Source organism: Ranitomeya variabilis, chromosome 5 (genome assembly GCF_051348905.1).
Source record: "Ranitomeya variabilis isolate aRanVar5 chromosome 5, aRanVar5.hap1, whole genome shotgun sequence".
Classification (NCBI taxonomy): Eukaryota; Metazoa; Chordata; class Amphibia; order Anura; family Dendrobatidae; genus Ranitomeya; species Ranitomeya variabilis.
Genome location: NC_135236.1, coordinates 649258975 through 649274106, shown reverse-complemented (window position 1 = coordinate 649274106; position 15132 = coordinate 649258975). Strand labels below are relative to the sequence as shown.

At 43.7% G+C, this 15132-nt stretch overlaps 1 protein-coding gene across 1 annotated transcript in view; it reads left to right on the top strand.

Annotated features, from left to right (window-relative positions):
* Positions 1 to 2754: 2754 nt before the first annotated feature.
* The window catches only part of FAT2 (FAT atypical cadherin 2), a 101143-nt gene continuing 88765 nt past the window's right edge, over positions 2755 to 15132 (top strand). The window contains exon 1 of the mRNA XM_077266370.1: positions 2755 to 2909. The gene's annotated coding sequence lies outside the window, so the exon portion shown is untranslated. The remainder of the gene's footprint in view (positions 2910 to 15132) is intronic.

Below are 15132 nucleotides of genomic sequence, written 5' to 3'. Positions count from 1 at the left end.
TGATAAGAAACACAGCGATGTGACAGTATACGGATAATACTCACACAGTGGCACAAGGACTAGGGATACGGGTTCAGGACCTTGGCCACACTGGGATCAGGGACTTCGGGTTCAGGACTGGCTGCACTAACACCGGGATTCGGATTCAGGACACTGGCCACACAAGGACAGGGGACCTCACAACTGCACTGGTAGAACACCACACTACCTAATGACTAAACGGTTTTCTTGACGGTTCCCTAAAAGGGCAGGAGTCTTTTATGCAAAATGCCTCCCACCTATTGGGCGGGAGACATCCTGCAGGTGCACAAACAAACTACAGGCTGAGGGCATTATATGTGCGTGCTGCCCCTTTAAAGGGAACCTGTCACCCCCAAAATCGAAGGTGAGCTAAGCCCACCAGCATCAGGGGCTTATCTACAGCATTCTGTAATGCTGTAGATAAGCCCCCGATGTATCCTGAAAGATGAGAAAAAGAGGTTAGATTATACTCACCTGGATGGGCGATCCGATCCGATGGGTGTCGCGGTCCGGTCCGGGGCCTCTCTGACCTTTCCCGGCGCCTCCTCACTGCAGTACTTTGCTCTGCCCTCAACAGGACAGACAAAGTACGCCTGCGCCGGAGCCGCAGCGTGAAGACAAGAAGAGGACATCATCGTAAGAAGATGGGAGGCCCCGGACCGGACCGCGACACCCATCGGACCGCAGCTGGACTGCCCCTGGGTGAGTATAATCTAATATCTTTTTCTCATCTTTCAGGATACATCGGGGGCTTATCTAAAGCATTACAGAATACTGTAGATAAGCCCCTGATGCCGGTGGGCTTAGCTCACCTTCGATTTTGGGGGTAACAGGTTCCCTTTAAGAGCGCCCTAGGTGCGCTACCAGAAGGTGCTGCGTGCACACAAAACAGGAAGCAGAGAACACAATGGTGACCATGCCACGGGGCCAGGGCGGTGAGAATGCCGGCATCCCTGCATGGTGGGGGAAGGGGAACCATGCAGGAGTGCAGGCAATAGCGTTATACCCATGTACAAGTCAGTATTTCAAAAGAAAAGAAAGATTGCATAGAGAGAGGTCAGCAGACTTTATTTAATTGCATGTTGATTGATATTCCAGAGGAGCTCCAAGATACCTGAAAACTTAAGGGCCATTATTGGTTAGTTCAGCCCTCTTAGACTTACATATAAGACATAGATCTTCTAGAACATAGTCAACCAATCATACCTAATTTAGGGAGCTGTCCTATTGTCCCGTGAGGTTGGCAGTATGTCCTGACTTCAGCTATATCTGTAGCACAGATACAGTTGAAAAACAGCAGGGAGCCCGTCAGATCAACGCCCTACCATGCATGACACTCAGGCAAATGGGGCAGTTCTGTGGGGACCACTGTGGGAAATTCATTCTGTGATAGCATTCTACTTTGTGGGGATAACTGGGGGCATCATACTGTGTGTAGTGGAACTGTGGGGGCATCATACTGTGTGTAATGGAACTATGGGGGCATCATACTGTGTGTAGTGGAACTGTGGGGGCATCATACTGTGTAGAGGTGCATTACATTGTGTGGCAGGACTGTGGGGGTATCATATTGTGTCGCGAGGCAATGTGGTGTCATTATACCGTGTGTTGGGGTAATGTAGGGGTATCATAATGTGAGCGGACTGTGGGTATCATACTATGTTTGGTGGGCACTATGGCTATATGATACATGCGTGGGGGCAATATAGAGGCATCATACTGTGGGGGTGCATTATATGGTGTGGCATGACTGTGGGGACATCTTATTGTGTGGCGGAGCAATGTGGTGTCATCATACTGTGTGTTGGGGCAATGTAGGGGCATTATATTGTGAGGACATCATGCTATGTTTGGTGGGCACTATGAGGGCATGATACTGTGCGTGGGGGCAATGTAGAGGCATCACACTGTGGGGGTGCATTATATTGTATGGCAGGACTGTGGGGACACCTTATTGTGTGGCGGGGCAATCTGGTGTCATCATACTGTTTGTTGGGACAATGTGGAGGCATCATATTGTGAGGCCATCATGCTATGTTTGGTGGGCACTATGAAGACATGATACTGTGCGTGGGGGCAATGTGGAGGCATCATACTGTGTGTCTTTCACTTTAGGGTCATCATTCTGTATGTTGGTCCCTTAAGGACTTCGGGGACATCACATCATACTGTGTATGGTGGGCAATGTGGAGGTCATGAAAGAGGTATTGTACTGTGTGGGATCTCTAGTGGGTTTCACTAGGAGTAATGTTTCTGTGTGGTCGCGAATTTATGGTCAAAATCAGGCAACATTTATGTTGTGTATGGCCTGCTTCAAAGAAATAGAAAGCCCTAATGACTCCACCAGCAGTATAACCAGAAATCATTAGACCTGCAAATTTAGATCTGCACAGTCATACGGCATGTCAATCAGTTTTATGCAGGTGAGTTGCGCCAGGTTGCAATACATTCAGTGCATGGTGTATATTACCCTGATTAATGCGATTTTCATTAGAAATGTAGTTGTTTTTTGCACGGTTTGTAACAATGGCTCACGCTTCCCCCACTGTAATTGCTGCAGTGAATATAACTATCTGCATACAGATCTAGGATTTGGCTCTGTCACAATCCCTCACCTTGGGGGAGCGAAGCACTCCCTCCTCCTCCTCTACCCTAGCCTGTCTGACAGGAGCTGGGCTCTCAGGACACACCTCTCCTGCTTGCTAGCCCTGTGCTTCTACCTGTTCGGCTGCCACTGTAGGACACTCTTACTACTACACCAGGCGTATCTCCATTCAGTAAAGACATGGAGCAGTGGACTTTCCTGCATCTTAGGGGAGTCAGACACCCCCTGTCTATGGCTGCCAAGGCCTAATTGACCCTAAAAAGCAAAAGTCAATCCCCTTACGGTAAGTGACATTTTTTTTGTATTTGCAGAAAGTTGATGTTGGGATAGAAAAGAGTTAGCTGTAGCGCACGTGGAAAAAAAAGTATTCAAACAGGAACTTACAGTAGGTCAAAAAGTAAAAAGAGTATCGCAGAACAAAGAGATAACAAAAGAGAAGGTCAAACAATGGAAGGATGCCAGAAGGCATAAGTGAGAGAAGACCAGGAAAAAAAGGAGAAATAAATTATCATTATCAGCTGGTGGGAGTCCTATGGCGGTGGAGGATGCCCGTTTTTTGAAATGCAAAAACACTGAAAAGGAACTTAAGTAAAGACTTTAATGATTTCATTACACATAACACTGGCATTGTTAAGGTTTGTGGAAAGTCTTAGCTCCAGGCTTAAGCACCCTACAAGGATTGACCTCCTTGGATTTTGGGAAAAAATAAGAGCTAGAAGCTTGAGATCTTCTAGTTTGCTGTGGCTCCTTGAATTTTGGAAGAAGTTTGAGCTTGAAGATTGAGGTCTACTTCTAGTTTGGTGTGGCTCCTGTGATTTTGGAAGAAGGTTGAGCTAGAAACTTGATGTCTTCTTCTATTTTGGTGTGGCTCCTTGAATTTTGGAAGAAGTTTGAGCTAGAAGCTTGAGGTCTTCTCCTAGTTTGGTGTGGCTCCTTGGATTTTGGAAAAAGTTTGAGCAAGAAGCTTGACGTCTTCTAGTTTTGGGTGGCTCGTTTGATTTTGGGAGAAGCTTGAGGTCTTAGTTTGGTGTGGATAGCATGGAGTAACTTTGACAGATGCACATTGAAGACCATCTGGCTGCGCAACATGACTAATCCTGTCTTCCAATTTTCCACTTGAACAAAGTTTGTCTTTCTATGAAGCTTAAAAAATATTAATCTGTAATAGAAACTCACTAAACCAGCTAGAGGCATTTTGGATCTAGGTAGGACAACTGTGCCTAGTGCTGAGGTACAAGTTTTGGAGCTGATGAACAAGGTAGGAATGTCTAAGAATGCCATGGGTAATTTGGATAATAATTAATTATGAAATGTGGCTGTGGTATGTGGAAAAAATGTTGGCTAGAATCATAAGGTGTCTATACACATTAGAGTAAGGTTGATGAAAATGGACGATTTCAACCATTTCTTGTCAGGTGGGATTTAACAATGATCATTTTTGCCTTTCGTTAAGACACCTTCATCTAGAATGATCTTGGTCGTGTTTGATTTCTTTTGCTGATCAGAGTGCTCATATTATAATGAAAGAAATGTTAACTAAAATGTGTATAAAATGGTAGAATGATCGTTTGTCAGATGAATATGTTTGGTCTTAGTTATACGTCACTGGTAGAGCACACATGGATGAGGTGTAACTCAATTCGATTTTTTTCTTTATTTTATAACCTTTAAATTGCAAAATTCGGGATAACAGAAAATTCTAACAAAAATGTTCCTTAGGCTTTCAAGAATAGTTCCTTATTTCTAACCCTAGTTGATCACACATAAAAAGATAGACTGGTTGAAATGTCCAGTAGCCAAGTGTTATCAAAATGTTTAGGATTATTAGCACTGTTGTAGGGTCTGTGTCTTCTGGTTTAGAGCAAAGGTTGTTAAATTGTTATCTTAGGGTCAACAGGGAAGAAGTAGATACTTTAGGACTTTAGATAATCTATGTTGGTTATGACATAAGATGGGAGTTTGTTGAGCGTTATATGTTTCTCAGTTTACATAGGATATGTATGAGCCATCTCGAAACCCGGCCTCTTGTCCTTCACCGTAAGGGCATATGAACATGGACATATTATAGTGTTGACCTCATCCATAATTTGGTGATGCTCATCGACTGCAATGGGCCAGTACTTCACCTTCTCCTATGTTATCTGGAGGCACGCAGAAGTTTTGGCATGGTCTATCAGATACCTTATCCTGTAGGTGACCTGTCCTCATGGGCACATGGAGGGCCTACGGGTCTATGATATGAACCCATTGTCACTCCATGTGCCCCCAAAGCCCATGTGTCCCATAAACAAACTATAAATTTACTGTAAAGATACAAGGTGAAGAAATGCACGGTATGGTATTACCCTTTTCTCTCGAGGTCATGATGACCCAATTTCCTTGGAAAAAAAATGTCATGGGACATAAGCAACTTTCCATTATATGAAAGATGACATGCAATGTTCTACCTATTCTCATGCTATATTTTTGCACAGTAATACTTCTCCTGATTGATATGTGAGGTTTTATTCTCTTGCTTTGTCAGTCTGCAAAAGTTAATGCACGGAGGGGTCAGTTTTGAATGCAGGCGATGTTTGCAATGACCTATTTTAATGGACGTGTCAATCAGCGAGTGCTCTATGTCTATAGCTTGCCATGCTTGCATGTCGGTGGTAATAAAGGTCTTTTTCACTAGTGCTATATACATAGTATATATGTAGTGAGTGATAGGAAAAGTGTATTGTGAGCTTCACTGCAAGCAGGGCTTTTGGACACGATATCTGTGCTTTATATCTAATGCATAAGGAAGATGTCTTTCTATGTGTTGTACTTATAAGTCTACTGTTCTTTATGTGTACCTTGTTATGTATCTGTATCTTCTGTAGATATTATTCTATGTCTGTGTAACGACCTGTAAAGACTTTTACTAGATGTAAAGCTGGCCATGAAGAGTAACCTTCATTTTTATTAATTTGTTTTCTACATAAATCAATAGTACACGTGAAAATAAGAAACTTTATAATATATCTTATTAAACAAATCCTATTCTTTCTACTCCTGGCTGATCTTTCATTCTCAAAATTCTCAATGCACATGTAAAATGCATCTTCAGTGAATACAGACTTTTCAATTACTGAGATAGGAGGTGACAGTTGGTGCTCATAAAGTTCTATGGAGAAATGTAACTAACGTTTCAGGAAAACTTGCACCTTCCTCTAGCTCCTCCCTCCTCCATAGAACTTTAAAGCACCAACTGTCATCTCCTATCTCAGTAATGGGGAAACTTGTCTTCGCTGAATTTACCAATTAATTGAGCGTGAATGATCAGTCCAGGAGGAGAAGGAAGATTTCACTAATAAGATATATTACAAAAAAAATGATGGTTACTCTTTAAGATCGATTTCAGCCAAAATGTGTCAATCAATCAAATATCGATTAATCAATCCAGACTGAACTAGTGAATCACAGAGGGAGCTCAACAACAGAGTAAACTTGCACGAAGAGGAGAATGATTATCTGCTTTTGGAAGTTCCTTCGGCACAAGTGGACACAGGGAGGAGAGGCCCCTGTGGAAGAACAGTATCGGGACCCTTGCAGTCCAATAGCTCATCATAATACACAAGTCCACCTGCTTTGGAGCTTCAAATGTCCCCCGTTATCTTGTGGACCCCTGTGTGCTGCACAACAATGATATGTCCGCCACTGATCTTCAGTAGGTTGCACATTTTTGGCAGAAAGTAGTCTACCTTCGTCCATTACGAATGATCGTTCATGTACGATATTAAAAAAATGGTTGGTTATAATGGTCAAAATCATCACACACTTATCGTATTTCATATTAGTAAAATGGTATAAAATACTAAATTGTGATCCCTGAAATCTCCATTCAGTCTATGAGAATTTATGAGAATCCAGAGGTAGCTGTGCTGATTTCGAAATATGGCACGCCTGATTTCACAGATGATATCGCAGTGACCCACATTTACTAATTGTATCCCAGTGGCGCACGCTGTCTGTTAGACCAGTTTCGCGCATCCGACTTTGTTTTCCCAACAACGGACCGCGATATCTTGACTGACCGCAGGTCTATTGACCCGAATTCAACAGCCTCATAACAGCCTGTTAAGTTCAGGGTAACAGATCTGGGCCACTTTCGAAATTGCGGCCCATACTTGGGCCATGGAAGTCGAATATGTGAGCTGTGTGAATATGTCTTAGTTGGCTTACTTTCAGCCAAAATTTTGTTCCTGTAAACTATTGCGCATCAATAACACATTTCGGTCCTTGTTCCTTTCTCCAAAGCCTTTGCCCCTTATTTTAGACACTTTGAAAAAATTGTGTAGTGAGGTGTAAAAATTCTCTGTCATGCATTTGTCGAAATTGATTTGTGCCAAAATGGCAGTGCCACCTACACCAGATTTCCAGTGCATCTTCATTAGTAACTGTGAATCAATATTTTATCTGATGTTTTATATAGTTCCAGGCAGTGAGGCAACGTGAAACTCATGGGCCCCGATGCAAAATGTCCAACACGGCCCCCCAACTATCACAGGTTGTTAATGGTAATACTTTTTTAATATCGACCAAAGAGATTTTTCGGACCCCTTTACGTTCCAAGGGCCGGATGCAACCCATGGACCTACTATAATTACGCCCTTAGTTCCAGGGGCTGGTGGGACTGGTGGGGCACGTGTCCAGAAGCTCGGATGCCAACAAGTCATGTTGTCTTGTCCAGGGTATTTAGATCCAGAACTAGGTCACCAGATTGAATCTTTGTCAAAGGTAAAGAAAACTCTAGCACAAAAATTAGGCTCTTCTGCATTGATGTCGTCAATGGCGTTGGTAACAGCTCTGTACAAGGTGCACCAGACAAACTCTCACCTCAATTAGCGCTTACTAAGCGATTTCATTAAAATACCATTATTTTACTTCACATGCTACCCATCCCCCGCCATCACAAAAGGGTGTTGATAATAAGTAGTAGGGGGTGTGAAAGTGGTCAATGGAAAACCAAAGTATACTCAAGGGAAGAGGGAATGAAAAAAACCCTTGAGCCGTGGAGCTTGTGGGGGAGGGTTGTGTATAGGACTCAATACTAGGCCGCCACATGTGTGTGCTGGGATAGGACTGAACTCCTACCCCTGACTTATGTCAATACGACCCTACAGATAATCTCCTCATTATGAATTGTTTTGTCTCCCAGTTCATTGGTGAACATGGCACTTATCTGATGGGGACAAGTCCGAGAACACGCCGCTGGTGCAAGCTATTGCTTTCTCGTCAATAAATACTGCAAAAGGACATGGAAATACAGGCAGCATGGACGCCTTTTGTTATTCCACCCCGGATGCTTGAGGCTCATGGTGTTGTACTCACTTGTGTATTCTTCCATTAGCCCAGCTAATATGAGGTGTCATATTGCATTTCCCTTTATGATTCTGTTTTCCCAGGTAATCTCGATATCTCTGGGTAGATGTAAAGGTACCGTCACACTAAACGATATCGCTAGCGATCCGTGACGTTGCAGCGTCCTCGCTAGCGATATCGTTTAGTTTGACACGCAGCAGCGATCAGGATCCTGCTGTGATGTCGCTGGTCGCTGAATAAAGTCCAGAACTTTATTTGGTCGTCCGATCGCCGTGTATCGTTGTGTTTGACACCAAAAGCAACCATACCAGCGATGTTTTACACTGGTAACCAGGGTAAACATCGGGTTACCAAGCGCAGGGCCGCGCTTAGTAACCCGATGTTTACCCTGGTTACCAGCGTAAAAGTAAAAAAAACAAACAGTACATACTCACCCAGCGTCATACCTCCCCCAGCGTCTGCTTCCTGACACTGACTGAGCGCCGGCCCTAAAGTGAAAGTGAAAGCCGCTGTGCTGTTAGGGCCGGAGCTCAGTCAGTGTCAGGAAGCAGACGCTGGGGGACGCTGGGTGAGTATGTACTGTTTGTTTTTTTTACTTTTACGCTGGTAACCAGGGTAAACATCGGGTTACTAAGCGCGGCCCTGCGCTTAGCAACCCGATGTTTACCCTGGTTACCCGGGGACCTCGGCATCGTTGGTCGCTGGAGAGCGGTCTGTGTGACAGCTCTCCAGCGATCAAACAGCGACGCTGCAGCGATCGGCATCGTTGTCGCTATCGCTGCAGCGTCGCTTAATGTGACGGTACCTTAAGGAAATATTTCACATTGGTGGATATTTAGAACTTTTCACAATGAGAAGCGGTAGTGGCAGTCTAAACATTTGATTTCTGTTGGCAGATTTCCTTGATTTCAATGAGATCGGCCAACAAGTCAGCATTGATGGGGTCTGCCAGGTATTGACAACCACCATCGGGGGACAATAGCTATATACAGAACAACTGTCCTGAATTTGCAGGGAATGTACCATTTTTTTTAAATAGTCCTGGGAGGATAGAGCTTAAAAGGGGTAGGGTTCACACAAACCCCACCTATAAACCATTATTTCAGGGCAGGATCAGAATAATTCTGGACAAATTTGGACCTCCAATATTGAATCTATGGCATCAATTGAACACCCAGGCTCTGACACAATAATAGGGTCCAGATGACCCTACAAAGGTCTGTTTCTTATGGGATGATTTACAAATAACCTATTAAATCTTATTAATATTATGTCCTGTGTGTTCAATGATAACAACTAATTGGGTCATAGCTAAAAAGGGCGGTCAACCAGGACATTTTGTTACCGGGCTAAGGTATCAAAATTAGCATTTGCCCCGATGAATAAAAGTCTGCACATGTTTGGTATAGATGAATGGTGGGTCCTCTTGTGGACCCAAGGAACACCAGTCCAGAAATGCTCTAAATTACAAAACAATGGCTAACTAATTTAAAGCCCCATACACATTTGGTAGTTTTCGGCTGAATGATTGTTCGGTCAACAGCTATCTAGTCCCTCATGCACTGCCACGTGTGTTTTCTGTTAGACCCACTAACAGGGAGAACAAAAGGTCTCAAAGTTGCCAACCTTCAATTGCCCAACATCATTTGTTGTGGAATAGTCGGTAGGTCTCCATACAATTAGATGGTCAGTTGATCTTGTCGACATATTTAGGTTTTGAGGACTTTAGTCTAATGTGTGTGAGGGCCTTAACAGAGCTTAAGAAAGGTATCCATACACAAAAGATGATTTTTGGCTAAACCCATGGATTTTGGTGGGACCCGTCAACTGTGTAATGTGAATGAGGGCATCCCAACCAATCCCTGACAGCAAATGACATGGGAGATCCAGATTGTGCCATTGGATTTCAACTGCTTGATCTTTTGTTCTTCCAAGCCTTCTCTTTTCCAAGCCTGGGTTGGTTGGTTGAGTTAGCTGTCACTGAACGAGCTCTTGGCTGGCAGCTATCTAATGTGCATGGGTGGCCTAATCTAATGAAGTGTATCAATAGTGAGTCTTCTGGAAGATGACTGCCCAAAAATCACCATTCTTTTAAAAAATATATATTTTTCCTAAAACTGAAAGTCATAACTGGGGCACCCAGCAATCCTAAGAGTGGAGCAATGCAAAGCCTCATCTGAATGGAGAGGGGGTCTACTATGCACACCTTTACTCCATTTATTGTCTACAGGACTGCTGGAGTAAGTCAATATATTTTTTTCCCTACAGATAGGGCAACAATTCCAATCCTTGGAAGACCCCTTTAAGTTCTGTCTATGGGGTCAAGAGTTGAAAAGTTTCAGCGGGTTTCCAAAATATGTTGCAACTCTAATTTCTGTGGTTCTTGTGACATCTACACAGATGAGTTTTCTACAACGGCTCCGAGCTGACAGTGATTAACGATATCTTACAAGAACAAGAAAACCCTGCCCCTATGCCAAAATGGTGCATGTCCTTGTAACACTGCAGTAAACCGACAAGACACAACCCCCACTATGCTCTTCATTAAAACACTGTCTCTGCAGGTAGGAACAAGGCTCACAATAATTATCCTCAAGAAAAAGTAGCACTTTAAGTATTGGACTAAGCCTTTCTACCTAAAATGAAAAACGTAAAACAACTAAAAAAATTAGTTTTCCGTTACTATGTAGTAGCATACATTTTTGGTAGTGATAATCTTATCATTTCGTCTCTGCCAAGGGCTGTCCTTCTAACTTCTCAGTGGCAAAATAAGAGAAAAACATACCATATGTGCAACTTGTACGGCTGTGCAAGAGCACAGTATGTAAAAATGTTCACTGCCACCTAAGAGGGAACTGCGCCGGAACGGGAGGTGAGTATAGGCTTTATTATTTTATGGGGGCCAAATATTTTGATCCTTCTGGAACATTTTGATCCAGAAGCAGTTGTCCCAATAGTGGACATCCCCTTTGTCCGTTAGATTGGCAGCCGAGTTCGGTAGAACCGACTCCTCGACCAATTTGTATGGCGCCTCCCGACTCTCCGATATGCTATTTCTTAACGCCTTTTCTTCTCATGGAGATAAACCAACTCTGACAATGACTAACTCCCCCCTCTCCATTGAAAACACATGCAAGCTTGGTGAAGCTGAGCCTACCTGTGTATGGGGGTGGGTCAGGAGAGACAACTGCTGGCCGACTGGTTTTTGGTGTATTAACACCTTAAGAAACTAATTTAAGATAAGACATTTCTCTAAACCTGGTGGAGGAGGACTAAGGGTACTGTCACACAGTGGCACTTTTGTCGCTACGACGGTACGATCCGTGACGTTGCAGCGATATCCATACGATATCGCTGTGTCTGACACGCAGCAGCGATCAGGGACCCTGCTGAGAATCGTACGTCGTAGCAGATCGTTTGGAACTTTCTTTCGTCGCTGGATCTCCCGCTGTCATCGTTGGATCGGTGTGTGTGACACCGATCCAACGATGCGTTCGCTTGTAACCAGGGTAAACATCGGGTTACTAAGCGCAGGGCCGCGCTTAGTAACCCGATGTTTACCCTGGTTACCATCGTAAAAGTAAAAAAAAACAAACAGTACATACTCACATTCCGGTGTCCGTCAGGTCCCTTGCAGTCTGCTTCCCGCACTGACTGACTGCCGGGCGGAATGTAAGAGCAGAGCACAGCGGTGACGTCACCGCTGTGATCTGCTTTCACTTTACGGCGGCACTCAGTCAGAGCGGGAAGCAGACTGCAAGGGACCTGACGGACACCGGAATGTGAGTATGTACTGTTTGGTTTTTTTTACTTTTACGATGGTAACCAGGGTAAACATCGGGTTACTAAGCGCGGCCCTGCGCTTAGTAACCCGATGTTTACCCTGGTTACCCGGGGCCTTCGGCATCGTTGGTCGCTGGAGAGCGGTCTGTGTGACAGCTCTCCAGCGACCACACAACGACTTACCAACGATCACGGCCAGGTCGTATCGCTGGTCGTGATCGTTGGAAAGTTGCAGAGTGTGACAGTACCCTTAGGCTATATTGACATGTCCAATAGTAATCCGTTAGAATGGATCCGGCAGCAATCCGTTGGCAAAAAAGTTTTGAGACCCAACTTTTTAGTCTGTTTTTCAATACCTGATCTCTGCTGGATCCATTCTTTTAACATTGAAGTCTATAGAAAACAGATCCGTTGATTAGCCATCCGTTTTTCTTTAATTTGAAACAGATCCATTTTTTGCTTACTGGATCCAGTAGGCAAAAAAATTATCCATTACGGGATCTGTTTTCCATAGATTTCAATGTTAAAAAACTGATCTAGCAGAGATGTTATTTAAAAATGGACTAAAAAGTTTGGTCTTTACAACTTTTTTGCCAACGGAATACTGCTGGATTCCTTCTAATGGATCACTACTGGACATGTGAACATAGCCTGATTGACTTTTTGTTGGTCATTTTTTGCATGGGTTTTTAGTATAGGGGCAAGGTCTACTTGTTAGAATATATGCATCCAAAGCATAACCAAGAAAAACAATTTAAAGGGAATCTGTCTGTAGGATCAACCCCACAAAGCCGTTTATTGGGTGATGTGTTGCCGAAAATGATATATTTTAAGCTTAATTAGAAATCATCTCGCCCAACGAATGAGTGTTTTCATGGCTTGATGGGAATGAGCATTCCTAGGAGCATTCCCCAATTATGGGCCCATCTAATTCAGCATTAGTGTGTCCAGACCCCCATACACATGGTATTCATGGGTGATTCCTGTGATTCCAATAGAGGGAGGAAAGAAAGCCACTTATATCCAATGATAACATAAGGATGAGACATGTTGAAATCCAACAGCTTGATCCTGCTTTCACCGGTCACTGATGGATAGCAAGGACACCCCCATTATATGTCACTTTTGTAGCCCCTCTACATGTGCCATTAGTTCTCCAAACGACCATTCATAGGAATGCTTGTTTCCAATCAATGACCCTTGTAAACCGGTCAATGAGCAGCCAATAAACAAGCAAAAGGCCCGTTTGACAACTGATTGGATAGCTTAGGTGGGACTAAAGCCGGCCATACACATTAGATGACTTTCGACGAACAGTGCTTCATCCGATCATTCAGCCAACAGCCATCTCCCTCCCATACACAGGAGCACTCATTCGGCTGAGCCCTCTTGTGTTCTCTATTGGAAAGCTACCAGTTGACACATCGACCAGCAGTTTATCTCAGGAAGAACAATCAGATCGGCATTCCAAAATCAGACATCCGCGATCGTCTTCTCTCCCAACCATCAGGTGGCCAGAACCCCCATATACATTAGACCATCAGCCGAACCTGTCGATATTGGTGGGGTCAAATTGTTTGGTACCCATACAGATTGCGTTAGCATATGTAAAAAGACAAGTAGTCCAAATGGTGGCATCTGATGTGGCACCCTCTTTTTTTTAGGAAATGTGACAATTGCATACGGCCAGTTTGGGCTCAGAAGATTGGAGTTGGCATCAAAACCATAATTTTAGTGTTATCATCAGATTGGCAGGTATCCACCCAAAGAAAGCTTTGTACATTTCCAGGCATCGGCGTGATCTGCGTGCACCTGTAAAGTAATATAACCTTCGTCATTTTTATATCAGGTCCTAATATGCCCTAAATACCTTCCCTATGTAAACAGATCATTAGCACAATCCCGCTGTGATCATAAAGTGTAAAGCGCTTGATCTTAAGGAAACCGGGTCTGATTATATTATGACTTTCAAAAATTTCAAAGCCGACGTGAGGTTCATTCTTCTCGAAATTATTCTCCTACATGTGAGGTGACCCATGAGTCATGATCACTGCACCTTTAAAATGACAGTATAATTTGTTTTTATAGTCTGTGATCTGTATCTTTTCACTGGTCCTGTCATCTAATATGACAAAATGCTTGGATTTACTTGTAATTAGAGCAGTCGTCAGATATACCACATCAATGGAGAATATCTGAAGCCACAAAGTCTTTGGGTCAATGACTATGTATAGACGTAAAAGCCTAAATCCTATTGTGACTGGAGATGACTGATGCAAGAGGCTGAGATGTGGCTGGTGGGATCCACAAATTCTAGAGATGCCCCTATCCGAGACATAGAAAAAAAACCCTCAGGATTGGTGATGACTTACTGATTGGTAAGGGGTCCTCCTAACGCTAGGTCCTGCTCTGATCGGCAAAACAGAAAAATGTTATCCCGATGGGGCAGTTCTATTCCCATTACAAAAAGGAGCCGCAGATCAGATGCCCCACAGTCACTCCATTCATTATTTATGTGGCTACTGGAAATAGCCAAACACAACAGTCTGGAGCCCCACTGGGAATGAGATAAACTGTGGTTGAGCATGTCCACTGGTGCTCTGCTTAAACTGGGATAAAAGGGCACCATTATGAGCAGTATTATGTGCACCACATAGTCCTTCGTACAGTATAATGGGCCCCACATAGTGCTCCATACAGTATAATGGCCCCACATAGTCCTCCATACAGTATAATGGGCCCCATATAACACTCCATACAGTATAAGCCCCATATAGTGCTCCATACAGTATAATGGACCCCATATAGTGCTCCATACAGTATAATGGGCCCACATAGTGCTCCATACAGTATAATGGGCTCCACATAGTCCTCCATACAGCATAATGGGCCCTACATAGTGCTCCATACAGTATAATGGCCCCACATAGTGCTCCATACAGTAGAATGGGCCCCACATAGTGCTCCATATAGTATATTGGTCCCTATATAGTGCTTCATACAGTATAATGGCCCCACATAGTGCTCTATACAGTATAATGGGCCCCACATAGTGCTCCATACAGTATAATGGCCCCACATAGTGCTCCATACAGTAGAATGGGCCCCACATAGTGCTCCATATAGTATATTGGTCCCCACATAGTGCTCCATACAGTATAATGGCCCCACATAGTGCTCTATACAGTATAATGGGCCCCACATAGTGCTCCATATAGTATAATGGGCCCCACATAGTGCTCCATATAGTATAATGGACCCCATATAGTGCTTCATACATAAAAAAAATTAAAAAGCAAATACTCCTCTCCCCATTCCCCAGCTGCTCCAGTCTTCTGACTCTCTGCGCTGCTCGGCACAGAGGATGCACTGTAGTG